Raw genomic sequence first — 13,143 nt, 5'->3', positions numbered from 1 at the left:
AGACAACAGGGAGACGGTGCTGTACGCGGGCGCGCTTCAGCTCGAAACAACAAGCGCTCCTGGCCATGGTGTTATCGTCAGCTTTATTATTTACGCCGCGCGGAACTCTTTTGTTTTGACAGTTTATCAAAGGCAATAACATTCACGGGTTGCCCACGACGGGCACGGTCATGTAACAATGTGAATAATTCAGCAATTTCACATTCAAATTGGACTAAATAATGAATGAGATGAGAAAGGAAACACCCCGAGCATCTCTCTGTTTGCGCAAGTGGGTAAATGTGTTTGACGCGGAAACAAGTCAGAGGGGTGGTTGCTCCTGGACGCGCTGTCGGTACAGAACAAGGAAAGACGGACCGGTACGGCGTGTGAATCAGAGCGCAGGGAAGGTCAGCGATGCTGGGGAGTAACTGGGAAAAAGTAGTGATGATGTTACTAAATTTGGTCTGAGTCCTCTCTTTAAAGGGTTAGTTCACCCAAAAATGAAAATTAAGTCATTAATTGCTCACCCCCATGCTGTACCAACCCCGTAAGACCTTCGTTCGTCTTCGGAACACAAATGAAGATATTTTTGATTAAATTTGAGAGCTGTATAACTACCACATTGGCTCCTAAGGGACTGCCTCTTGACGGCCCAGAAAGTCAATGAAGAAAATGTTTAAATATCCCAAGTGACTACCGTGGCTCAACTATATGTTTATCAAGCGACGCGAATACTTTTTGTGCGAAAAAACAAACAAAAATAACGAGTTTATTCGACTATTTCTTTTCTTCCTTGTAGGCCAGAACGAGACTTCCTTAGATTTCCACGACGCATGCGCGAGAATTGCGATCTGAAGTAGTGTAAGCTGGTGTGAGCAGATCGCAAATCTCGCGCATGCGTCGTGGAAATCTAAGGAAGTCTCATTCTGGCCTACAAGGAAGAAAAGAAATAGTCGAATAAACTCGTTATTTTTGTTTGTTTTTTCGCACAAAAAGTATTCGCGTCGCTTGATAAACATATAGTTGAGCCACGGTAGTCACTTGGGATATTTAAACATTTTCTTCATTGACTTTCTGGGCCGTCAAGAGGCAGTCCCTTAGGCAGCCAATGTGGTAGTTATACAGCTCTCAAATTTAATCAAAAATATCTTCATTTGTGTTCCGAAGACGAACGAAGGTCTTATGGGGTTGGTACAGCATGGGGGTGAGTAATTAATGACTTAATTTTCATTTTTGGGTGAACTAACCCTTTAATATGCAGAAATTCTAGTGAATCAATTCCTTCTAAACGTTTTTTTTCTCATATATGTAGCGACGAAAAGTTTTATTCTTTCTAGTGAATCCAACTAAATGAAAAGATATAATTATAGCACAATATTTAGTTATGTTAAAGTGTTTCTAAAACCATAACAAAACGTTTTTGTTCATTGCTGAAATGGAATTTAGATATGAGATTAAAATTAGAAATGTTGTCTTGCCAACTAACTGAAAGTACATTTTAGAACTAAACAAAGTTTGAAAAATTGGAAAAGATATGAAAAAAAAAAAAACATGACAAAATCACTTGTAACTAAAAAGCAAGTTACTAAAACTTAAACAAATATTAGAATGACAAAAGTTAATTTAAAACATTAATACATTTTAAAATAGTGGTGACCAGAAACATAGTGTTAAATATTATATTAAATTTAGTCAATTTCTTTGATTTATAATTTTTTTGTGTAATTTTTAAGTTGATTGTAACTCAGATTCAATCAAAACCATACTGATTTACTCAATTATAATGAATTAAACCATGTTAAAGGTACAGTAAGTGATTTCTGAGAATCTCAAGAGTGGATGTTTCATCATAGCAGAAGCAAAGCAAAATAAATCTTCGCAGAAAATAAAGCGAAGATGACGAATGAATGACAAGAAAGAACAAAAAAATGAAAGTACAGTACACAACAGTATATACAGAGTTTGCTGTTAATCACTCAAATAAAGCGAAGATGACGGAGGAATGACAAGAAAGAACAAAAAAGTGAAAGTACAGAACACAAAAGTATATACAGAGTTTGCTGTTAATCACTCAAAAAACCAATGTTACTCACAGAAACAAGGCCTTTGGTCTCTCCCAAAAAAAAAAAAAAAAAAAAAAAAAACGTTTCTTATATTAACGCGGCTCCTAAAGCTCGCCAGATCGTTTTTCAAAAATCACATACTTCACCTTTAAATGGTACATTGTTTAAAATGGTAAATTATATTTATAATACTAATATTTATCTACATTTATAATACATATACATATATATATTCAAGGATATTGTTTGCTTAAAATTAGCTTGTATTGTTTGCTTAGCGCATGAACTATTTCAAAAGAGCAGCTTGACTGTAGTTGAACTATGTTCAATTATGAATAACTTGGCAAGCTAAAGTTTCAAATGAGCCTCTCCAGCACTGAAAGAGAGATTCATAATGTTTTGTTGAGATGGTGGAAACACTTACCACAGAGTCCGATCACGATTCTGAAACGGCTCAGGTTGAGCCAAGATAACAAGTTTTCACTCTCCCTAATCACCTACACAGGAAGTGGACAGATCGGTATGTGCATGTATAGGGTCAGCAGGGGTCAGGTGTGGGGGCTGAAAATATGGCTGCCTGCATTGAGCTGGAAGCTAAGTTGAACAGGCACAGGTGTTGGGGCTGCAGCCAATAGGGAGGAGTAGAGCTGGTCCCTGAACCACTGACAAACACGCTGGCACCCGAGAGAGAGAGAGAAAGAGAGAGAGAGCGGGAGCACAGCATCCACAGCTTTCTGGCAGGAACATCTCTCATTCTCTCACTCTCGTCTGTCTCTCGCCCCCCTCCCCTCTTTCTTTTCTGTCTCTCCACAGCAATGCAACAATTAACCAGGCAGCATCTGGTGTAGCAGAGGTGGACTCAGTTTCTCTCAAACAAATCTGACAGTGACTCTCGCAACCCCGCTCTCTCTCTGGCTATCAGAGTGTAAATGGTATTACTTGGCATGATAGTGGATTTCTAGCATTGCTGTATTTTGAGAATGCCCTCGTTATTTTGTTGGCACAGGCATTGTGTATTTGGAGCAGACAATAGGAGGATGTGTTTGCCAATGTACTTTCCTGCAGAAGTCTACTTTGGCTTCAGCAAACACGTATTTAAGTGGCATGGGTTTCTCTCTCTTTCTACATGTGTCTTTCCACATTAACGTCTGTCATTCTCTAGGATTATGTGAATTTAATATAAAAGTCGTTCACGTTTAATGGCAAAGTTTAGCATGAACATTTTTCAAACTCCATCACTCCCCTAGAATTCACATACACCCGGATGCTAGTGGTGGTGATCCCATTGCCTTTAATATTCTTATTCAGTTCACAAAAAAATAAATAAATAAATAAAAAATAAATATTTGTTCAAATTTGAAATTTGAATTAAAAAAGGTCTACCAGTGGTTTTCAACTTTTTGTTTTGTAAAATGGACAATTCTTTGCAGTATTTATCTTAAATTATGTATATGTGCACATTTTTTTTTAAAACACATATGCCCTCATAATCTTCAATCCAAATCACTTCCCCTCCCTCTTCCAACAACATTTTCTTCTCTTCTCTGATGACGCATTTACTGGCGTGAGGGTGGGGCAACCTGTCACTCATCTACAGTCTGGCTACATTCCAACCATTGGCCCTTGACAATCATGGCCTTCCAATAATCCCCATCCACTGAGTTGGCTATCACTCTCTCTCTCCTCTCCACCTACTGTATAGTTGTGTGGTGAGCACACTGGCACCATTGTACTATGGCTGCACACTGGTGGTGGTTGAGGAGAGATTCCCTGATACAGTATATTATTTGGGTGTACAGCGCTTTGGGTGTACAGTCATATGAAAGTGCTATATAAATGCCTCATTCATTCATTCATTCATTCATTCATTCATTCATTCATTCATTCATTCATTCATTCATTCATTCATTCATTCATTCATTCATTCATTCATTCATTCATTCATTCATGACATCACAGCAATAGCAAACCACAACCATCCAATCAATTCCTGAAGATAAAATCAAGTCTCGCTATACATTTTATATTGATCAAAAACTCGTTACACTTGGGTATATGTCACGATAGATATAAAATACCATCACAACTTACGTTTTGTGCTGATTTTAATTTATAGAATCTAAGAGTGTGGATTAAATTAAGTGACTATAATAACTGGAATTAGAATCACATAAGTTTTGAGAGCTGAGGGTATAGTGGATAACACTCATTTTAACAATTTAATTTTACTAACTATACTATTGAATTACTATTTACTGGATTTTAGTTTTTGTGATTTACTGGAAATAATGTTTAAAAACATTTTTACTTGCAATTTAAAAAAAAATATATATATTTTAGAGCTTAGTTTAACTAGAAAAAATATATTTTTTTTTTTATAAAAAAAAATGCCTATGCAATTTTTGAGAGTTTATTAATTTACATGATTTTTTCAGGTCTAAAAATCACATTAAAATCAATAGACTATATACCTCGAATATCCGGGTTAACTTGTTTTGTCTTATTTTAAATCTTTTAAAGTCTCCTCCTAGTACAACTGGTCTATTTAAATGAACAAATCCTTCAATTTTGTAAACTGGATCAGCTGATTTATCAAAAAGTGTGTTTCCTTCGTTAATCAGACATCCAGCAAACACAGAACGTTCCTCTAACGTTCCCGAATGGTCCCATGAGGTTATTTTTTTGGGAACCAAACAAGAACGTTCCATGTAGGTTATTTTTAGGTTCCATTTTTTTAACGTAAGGACTTGGAGAATGTTCCGGGAACGTTCCCTTAACCTTAAGGGAAAGTTCTAGGAACGTTCTGGGAACCAAAAATAAACGTTCCCAGAACCTAAATTTGTTTGCTGGGTCACTACGTCATACAGGAACACACAAAGGTCAGGTAGGGCAGATTTTTAGTGAATAAATTTTAGTCTGCTCGTCACACAACACTTGAATGGCTTTAGGTGACTTTGAATTTATTGCATGAGTTTTATTATACTTTAATGGCATTTTGAAGCATGACAGTCCCACTGCTCGTTTTCTTTCATTATACTGAAACGAGTGGCTAGGCTAGTCTTCATAAATACATCAAACAGAAATGAGATGTGCAAACAATGACAGAATTTTCATTTGTGGTTTAACTACTCCTTTATCAAGGGGCATGATAACACACATCACCCTTAACAAGACCATTTTACCATTACTACCACATACCACACTTCATTTGGAAGTATGAGACATCCCCCTAAACTAGAAGAATATACACTGACAATGAGAATGTATCATTGTTTTTTAGGAAAGCAATAACATTTCACCCTCAACTTGAAACACATTACACAAAAATATCTTTAGATATTCGAAAAATATCTTTGCACAACTCTGACATTTTAAAAAAAAGACAAGAGTTTGAGCTAATTCTAAAAGCCTGAGAAATCCCTTTCTTCTTGTCGTTTATTTGTTTGTGGGTGTCTCTGGGGTCTGTTGAAAAGCACACCTGATCCCAAGAGGCTCCAGGAACTGAAACTTTGATCAGTGCTTGTTTGACAGCAGACAAGGAAAATGTATCACTCCAAAACACTACGGTTCCAGGTCTGAGAGTATATTGGGGCACAATGACAGAGATATGACATTTCAAACTTCAGTGGATAATCCCTATTACAGCTAGTTACCTCCAAATTTTCAGACTGAAAAACCTGCCCCAACATGTCTGATAGGATAACATGAAGCTAAGCAGGATAATGTGGTTACACATTACAATAAAGTACAATACAGTACAACACATTTCATATAAATACCTTTTTTAATGAATATCTAATCCATAATATATAAAAAAAAAATAAAAAAATAAAACTAATTAAGCCTCAAATGCACAGACGACCTTGTTCCTCCAAACCTGGAGTCTTCCAGTTGACCCCGAGCAGCGCATTTACCCAGCTAGGATTTTTTTGTTCTAAAAATGTTCTGAGAACATTACCATGCAGTGTTCTAATAATGTTTTCAGCGGGTAGTTTTCTTTTGGTTCCTAAAATGTTCTCTTAAAAGTTCTAATAACATTCTCTAAAAACATTCTAAATATGTTAAATGCTAACATTGTTAGAACATTATTTCCTGACGTTCTTATAACATTTTCAGCGGGTAGTTTTCTTTTTGTTCCCAGAATGTTCTCTTAAAAGTTCTAATAACATTGTCTAAAAACATTTTAAATATGTTTATTGCTAACATTGTTAGAACATTATTCCCTAATGTTTTTATAACATTTTCAGCGGGTAGTTTTTTTTTGGTTCCTAAAATGTTCTCTTAAAAGTTCTAATAACATTGTCTAAAAACATTTTAAATATGTTTATTGCTAACATTGTTAGAACATTACTCCCTAATGTTTTTATAACACTTTCAGCGGGTAGTTTTCTTTTTGTTCCCAGAATGTTCTCTTAAAAGTTCTAATAACATTCTCTAAAAACATTCTAAATATGTTAAATGCTAACATTGTTAGAAAATTATTCCCTGACGTTCTTATATCATTTTCAGCGGGTAGTTTTCTTTTTGTTCCCAGAATGTTCTCTTAAAAGATGGCATAACATTCGCTAAGAACACTCTGAAAATGTTTTGTGATGACCTTCTATAAAGGTTTAATCATAACATTTTTAAAACATTATCCCCTAACTTTCTTATAAAGTTTTTAGCGGAAGTTTATTTTTGTTCCCAAAATGTTCTCTTAAAACCCCTCAAAAATGATTAGCTATAACATTGTTAAAGCATAACATTTTATTAATCTCAAAACTAAAACATCAAAATCTAACAGGTTTAAATGGCATCCACATAAATTATTAGAAGTTCTGCGTACAGTAAATGCCCAACATTACATGAAGAACTCAGTAAAGTCACTCATGCGTCTTGACTGCGGTGTTTGCTCAGAGCACTCATCATCAGTCTTTGCTTGTTTTGGTTCTTGCAGAAAAATAATCCAGGAATCTGTATTAATAATAGTGTTCTACTATTCTCTCTTCTAGTTGTCCAGCTGCTCCCCCAGTTAGCATTGAGCTCTGTTCTCTGTGTGCACAGTAGAGTTTTTCCTCATAGCCTAAAAAAGAAGATCATGCAAAAGTGTAAACATAAAGAATACACATACATTAAGACCACAAGCAATATTGACATTGAAAACTTTCAAAATTAGCCAGCCTAATTAGCAGTCAGAAATTATGTAAAGACTAATTTATTGAAAGTATAAATATGATAAATTATGAGTATCTTTTTTGTTTCTGTAATTTAAAACATACTTAATCCATGTATCCAATATCTTAATACAATAAAGTTTTAAAAATGGATATTTTTCTTACACAAATGCTTCGCTTTAAAAGGGCTTTATAGAGTCCCCCGCCAGAGTCATGTGGTGGATTACTTTTATCATGGATGGATGCGCCTTGATAGACGGCCATTCACTGCCATTCTAAAAGTCAGAAGAGTCAGGACATTTTTTTAAATATAACTCAGATAGTATTCATCTGAAAGAAGAATGTTATATAAACCTGAAGCCTTGAGAAACGCTCTTTCCAATTCATTAACGTTAACCTCTAACGTTATATGAATTACTGAATTATTATTAACTTTTACTTTCAAAAGACATTAAGATCACTTTTAAGTAAAAATACAGTATTCGTATGCATAGAACACATACCGGCATCTTGGCTACCTTGGTTGTAAATGGAGACTTTATTGTGTCATCGGTAAGTTAATCATCTTGAAACAGTCCGTTTGGAGTCTGCATTAAAACAAATCTAGCTGTTATTCAAAAGTAGCATACACTCAGATTTAATGCGACTGTCATACAATTCTAAGAAAGTAGAAAGTTAGGTCTAATACTGAAAGACATCAAGGATAAGAGAAAGCTATGTAAACTGAAAAAATACACACAAAAACTTACAGTTGTGAAAGAGTTCCGTTGACCAGGAGTTCTGTTGTTTTGGGCCAATGTGTCGCCAATTTAGACAACGGACATTCTGCGCCGATTTCTTCAACAGAAACGTTGCTTTATTTGCGCTGTTTGTCGAGTTCAAATGTTCTTACGTCATGGGAACATCGCGCTGTGATTGGTGGTTTTAAACGTCGATCTACAGCGACCTCCAATCAGCTTCTCATCTCTTGTAAACGCATTTGTCGCAACAGTTCATTTCAGAGTAGCCTAATATATCCTCAAAACACTTTACCGTATGCTGTTTTGACAATGTTCCTCTTTCATTATGGAAAATTATGCCATTATTCTATAGGTTAAAATAATTCTACAATCTGTTACCTAAACAGCTTCCTTAAAATATCCTTACAATTTTATGAGCTTTTGTTAACATATATTATGAGATTTTGTCATCTCAGGTAAATGTCCACAAAACATTTGATGAATGTTGCTTTGATAATGTTCCTCCTTTGTTATTGTGCCAATGATTTATAAAAGATAACAACATTTCGACAAAAAATCCTCAAAATGTATCATGCAAAATGTTTGTTAAAAAGTCAATTTAAAGGAATGTTTTATTAAAAACATTTTATCATCTCAGGACTAAATAATATCCTCAAAACATTTTGCGAACGTTAATTTGATTATGTTCTTCCTCTGTTATTATGGTAGGCCTACATTCAATATTTTATGAAAGATCATTCTATAAACTTTTACCTCATCAACATCCTCAAAATGTTACATTTAAAACATTCTAGTTTTGTTAACACGTCACATTACAAGAATGTTTTATAAAAACATTCCATCATCTCAGGCCTCAATGATATCCTCAAAACATTTTTCGAACGTTGATTTGATAATGTTCCTCCTCTGTTATTATGGAACATTGTTTCAGTGTTTTATTGAGAACGTTAAAATATCTGTTATCTCAACAACATTCCCAAAACATCCTTAACATGTTACAGTGTTAATGTTTAAACACGTCACATTACAAACATTTTATCAAAAAACATTCCATCATATCAGGCCTCAATGATATCCTCATAACATTTTGCGAACGTTGATTTGATAATGTTCCTCCTCCGTTTTTATGGGACATTGTACCAATGTTTTATTGAGAACATTGTAATGTCTGTCATCTCAACAACATTCCGAAAACATCCTCAACATGTTACAGTGAAAATGTTCTAGTTTTGTTAACACGTCACATTACAAGAACATTTTATAAAAACATTCCATCATCTCAGGACTAAATAATATCCTCAGAACATTTTACGAACATTGATTTGATAATGTTATTCCTATGTTTTTATGGGACATTGTTTCAATGTTTTATAAAAGATCATTCTACAAACCTTTACCTCATCAACATCCTTAAAATGTTAAATTTAAAACGTTCTAGTTTTGTTAAACACGTCACATTACAAGAACATTTTATAAAAAAACATTCCATCAACTCAGGCCTCAATGATATCCTCATAACATTTTGCGAAAGTTGATTTGATAATGTTATTCCTATGTTTTTATGGGACATTGTACCAATGTTTTATTGAGAACATTGTAATGTCTGTTATCTCAACAACATTCCGAAAACATCCTCAACATGTTACAGTGAAAATGTTCTAGTTTTGTTAACAAGTCACATTACAAGAACATTTTATAAAAAACATTCCATCATCTCAGGACTAAATAATATCCTCAAAACATTTTGCGAACGTTAATTTGATTATGTTCCTCCTCTGTTATTATGGGACATTGTTTCAATGTTTTATAAAAGATCATTCTTCAAACCTTTACCTCATCAACATCCTCAAAATGTTACATTTAAAATGTTCTAGTTTTGTTAAACACGTCACATTACAAGAACGTTTTATAAAAAACATTCCATCATCTCAGGCCTCATCCTCATAACATTTGCGAACGTTGATTTGATAATGTTATTCCTATGTTTTTATGGGACATTGTACCAATGTTTTATTGAGAACATTGTAATATCTGTTATCTCAACAACATTCCGAAAACATCCTCAACATGTTACAGTAAAAATGTTCTAGTTTTGTTAACATGTCACATTACAAGAACATTTTATAAAAAACATTCCGTCATCTCAGGACTAAATAGTATCCTCAAAACATTTTGCGAACGTTAACCTGATAATGTTCCTCCTCTGTTATTGTGGAACATTGTTTCAATGTTCTATAAGAGATCATTCTACAAACCTTTACCTCATTAACATCCTCAAAATGTTAAATTTAAAACGTTCTAGTTTTCTTAACATGTCGCATTACAAGAACATTTTATAAAAAACATTCAGTCATCTCAGGCCTCAATGATATCCTCATAACATTTTGCGAGCGTTGATTTGATAATGTTCCTCCTTTGTTTTTATGGGACATTGTACCAATGTTTTATTGATAACATTCTAATATCTGTTATCTCAACAACATTCCCAAAACATCCTCAACATGTTACAGTGACAATGTTCTAGTTTTGTTAACACGTCACATTACAAGAACATTTTATAAAAACATTCCATCATCTCAGGACTAAATAATATCCTCAAAACATTTTGCGAACGTTGATTTGATAATGTTCCTCCTCTGTTATTATGAGATATTGTGCTAATGTTTTATTGAGAACATTGTTTAATCTGTTATCTCAGCAACATTCCCAAAACATCCTCAAAATGTTACAGTGAAAATGTTATATCTTAGTTTACATTTAACCTTATAGGAACATTATTTGAAATGAGAAAACATCCTTAAAACATTCTTAAAACATTGCATTCAAATGTTTTATTTAAAACATTAACCAAACCTCTAGGGAATGTTAGCCAAAGTTCTAAGAACGTTCCCTGTTAGCTGGGTAGAGACTGACCTAATGTTAACAGCCAAAATGACTCTTTCCAGGCTTTTTGCACCTCTTTACACCCTGTCCTTCTCCTTCTCTCCTGAGACCCAAAGAACAGAAACCTAGTTTAGCGTTTTAATAGTCTTCCACGCCATGCGGCTCCAAAGGTCAGGAGAAGGACATCGGAAGCATGGCTCTTAAAAGCAGGACTGCAACTGCAGAGAGCAAGGAACACTTAGATCAACTTCCCAGTAGCATGAAAGCACAATTCCTTCAAATGAGCCCCCCATCTAATTACAGCACGTGCCCTCATTCCCTCCGTAAATTGTCCTCTGAAGTGGGCGTCAGGCGTCATGGAGAGTGGTTTTTATTGTGCTTGTTAGATAAGAGGCTGGTGATATTGTGGCTGTGATGTTGTAATGGGCCTTGATTAGCTACAAAAATAGATTTGTGTGACTGCCGTGTATCTGGATACCTTACTGAGAGAAAATTAACATTAGTGTCAATTAAATTTTAATCAGAGAAATATGCTGCTGATGTGAATGAGACGAAGAGCGTACATTAAAACAACGAGCTATGTGATGAGATGGTTGGTTCAATCACCCAGTCGTTGAGGAGAAATTTGCCATGCTCTACCGAAGCCTACGCTCATTCCTCCGAGCCGCGCTCCTTAGCCTGTGCGTTTCAAATTTCCCCATCTATTTCCCATCCTTTGTCCTGCTCTTGATTTATTTTCGCAGTTTGTTATGCTCCAACTCACCTGGTTCACCCTAGATAATCTCCTGAATACTTATACTGCTTAATCTTCATGGAATATATCCACTGCATTTCTTATAGTCTCCCTCATATGCTAAAATAAATGAGTAAATAAATAAATGAAAACAAAAAAGTCATGGCAGTACACAAAAAGGTGACTGGCATCAAGCTCTATCCAGATCCAGATCCAACTCCTCCCACCTTAGATATACCTAAACCTACTCAGCTCCCCCCTCTGATCCCTAAACCCACCCCTAAACCTACCCAACTCCACCCCTTTAGATCTGGATCCGATTCTGCCCCTTGGATCTTGTGTACTGCAATGAGGTGCTACTGTGATTTTTGGCAAGTAAAGGTACTTTTTAGTGTAATTGTAACCACAGCTCGTGGTACCCATGTGTTTATATTTTTATGCGTTATATATACTGTATATTCATATATATATATATATGAAGAGTTCAGATGCAAAAGCCTCTAAATGCCATTTGAAATTTTCTTCTAGAATGGTCATTTTTATCAAGCTTGTATATTTAAGTTCAGTAATTTCAATTAATGACAATTAATAGGTAATCTTCATTGCCATTTAAGTGAAATTACTGAACTTAAATATACAAGCTTGATAAAAATGATCATTTTAGAGGAAAATTTCAAATGGCACTTGGCATCTGAACTCTTCATATATATATATATATATATATATGATGCAATCTGGGAAAACCCGTCGGATGTCGCGCTGGTACGTTTTCAGTAAAGTCTAAAAATAGATTGAATTTCAGTTTGTCATTTTTTTTTTAATTAAATTATTATTCTATAACATCTTGTTTATCATCTCTGAATATAACTTGGGAAAATTCACTAGTTTACTGCAGAAAAATAGCCATTTATAATGTCCAGACTGCGTTTCTCTTTAAGAACACGCATGCAGGCGGAGCGGAGTGGGAAACACAAATCTCCCGTATCTCTCCTTCTACAAAGACAGTTCACCTATCAAAATAAACCACATAACAGAATAAAGTCCAGTCCTGGGTGAACTACAGCGGCACGCAACTTTTTATTTATTTATTTTTATCCAGGGTTATCGTGTGGTGTGATGCAGAGCACAAGAGAACAACAGAGTTTGAAGCTGCTCGTTTATAAGACCTTGCTCGCCTCTCAATCGTCCAGTTTCCAAATTGTTTTCACAGGTTACATTTTGAGTTTGTAAGCTTTCGAATGATACATAATCTATGAGGATTACTAAAATATCTGATATGAAAAAAAGGCAATAAAAAAGGGAGTGCCAGTCATCGCGCTAGCTAGCAGGATGTGCCAGTTCATTTAAACCCGTTTTTCTAAAAATTCTGTTTCTGAAAATCATAGCGATCAGCCAACTTCAGATAACCATAACTTTTGGTACAGACAACCAATAAAATAAATAAAAACAGATTTGGAAAGGGCTTGAACCCAGCTTTAATATGGTCTCAAAACCTGTAATATGTAAAATTTCACCATGTGGTGGGTTTTCCCAGATCATATATATATATATATATATATATATATATATATATATATATATATAAAATG

General features: G+C 34.7%; 1 long non-coding RNA gene across 1 annotated transcript; it reads right to left on the bottom strand.

Moving 5' to 3' along the window:
- Window positions 1-5,970: 5,970 nt before the first annotated feature.
- On the bottom strand, window positions 5,971-9,239 carry LOC120470496 (uncharacterized). The gene is made up of 4 exons (XR_016168912.1): window positions 7,948-9,239; window positions 7,702-7,785; window positions 7,364-7,473; window positions 5,971-7,107 (listed from the first exon to the last, which is right to left on the bottom strand). It is a non-coding gene; the product is annotated as an uncharacterized LOC120470496 (long non-coding RNA).
- Between the last annotated feature and the right edge of the window lie 3,904 nt (window positions 9,240-13,143).

The sequence above is a fragment of the Pimephales promelas genome, chromosome 6, assembly GCF_988280905.1.
Source record: "Pimephales promelas chromosome 6, fPimPro1.hap1.1, whole genome shotgun sequence".
In the NCBI taxonomy this organism is placed as follows: domain Eukaryota; kingdom Metazoa; phylum Chordata; class Actinopteri; order Cypriniformes; family Leuciscidae; genus Pimephales; species Pimephales promelas.
The sequence above is the reverse complement of the archived record's forward strand: the minus strand, read 5'-3'. Positions and strand labels throughout refer to the sequence as shown.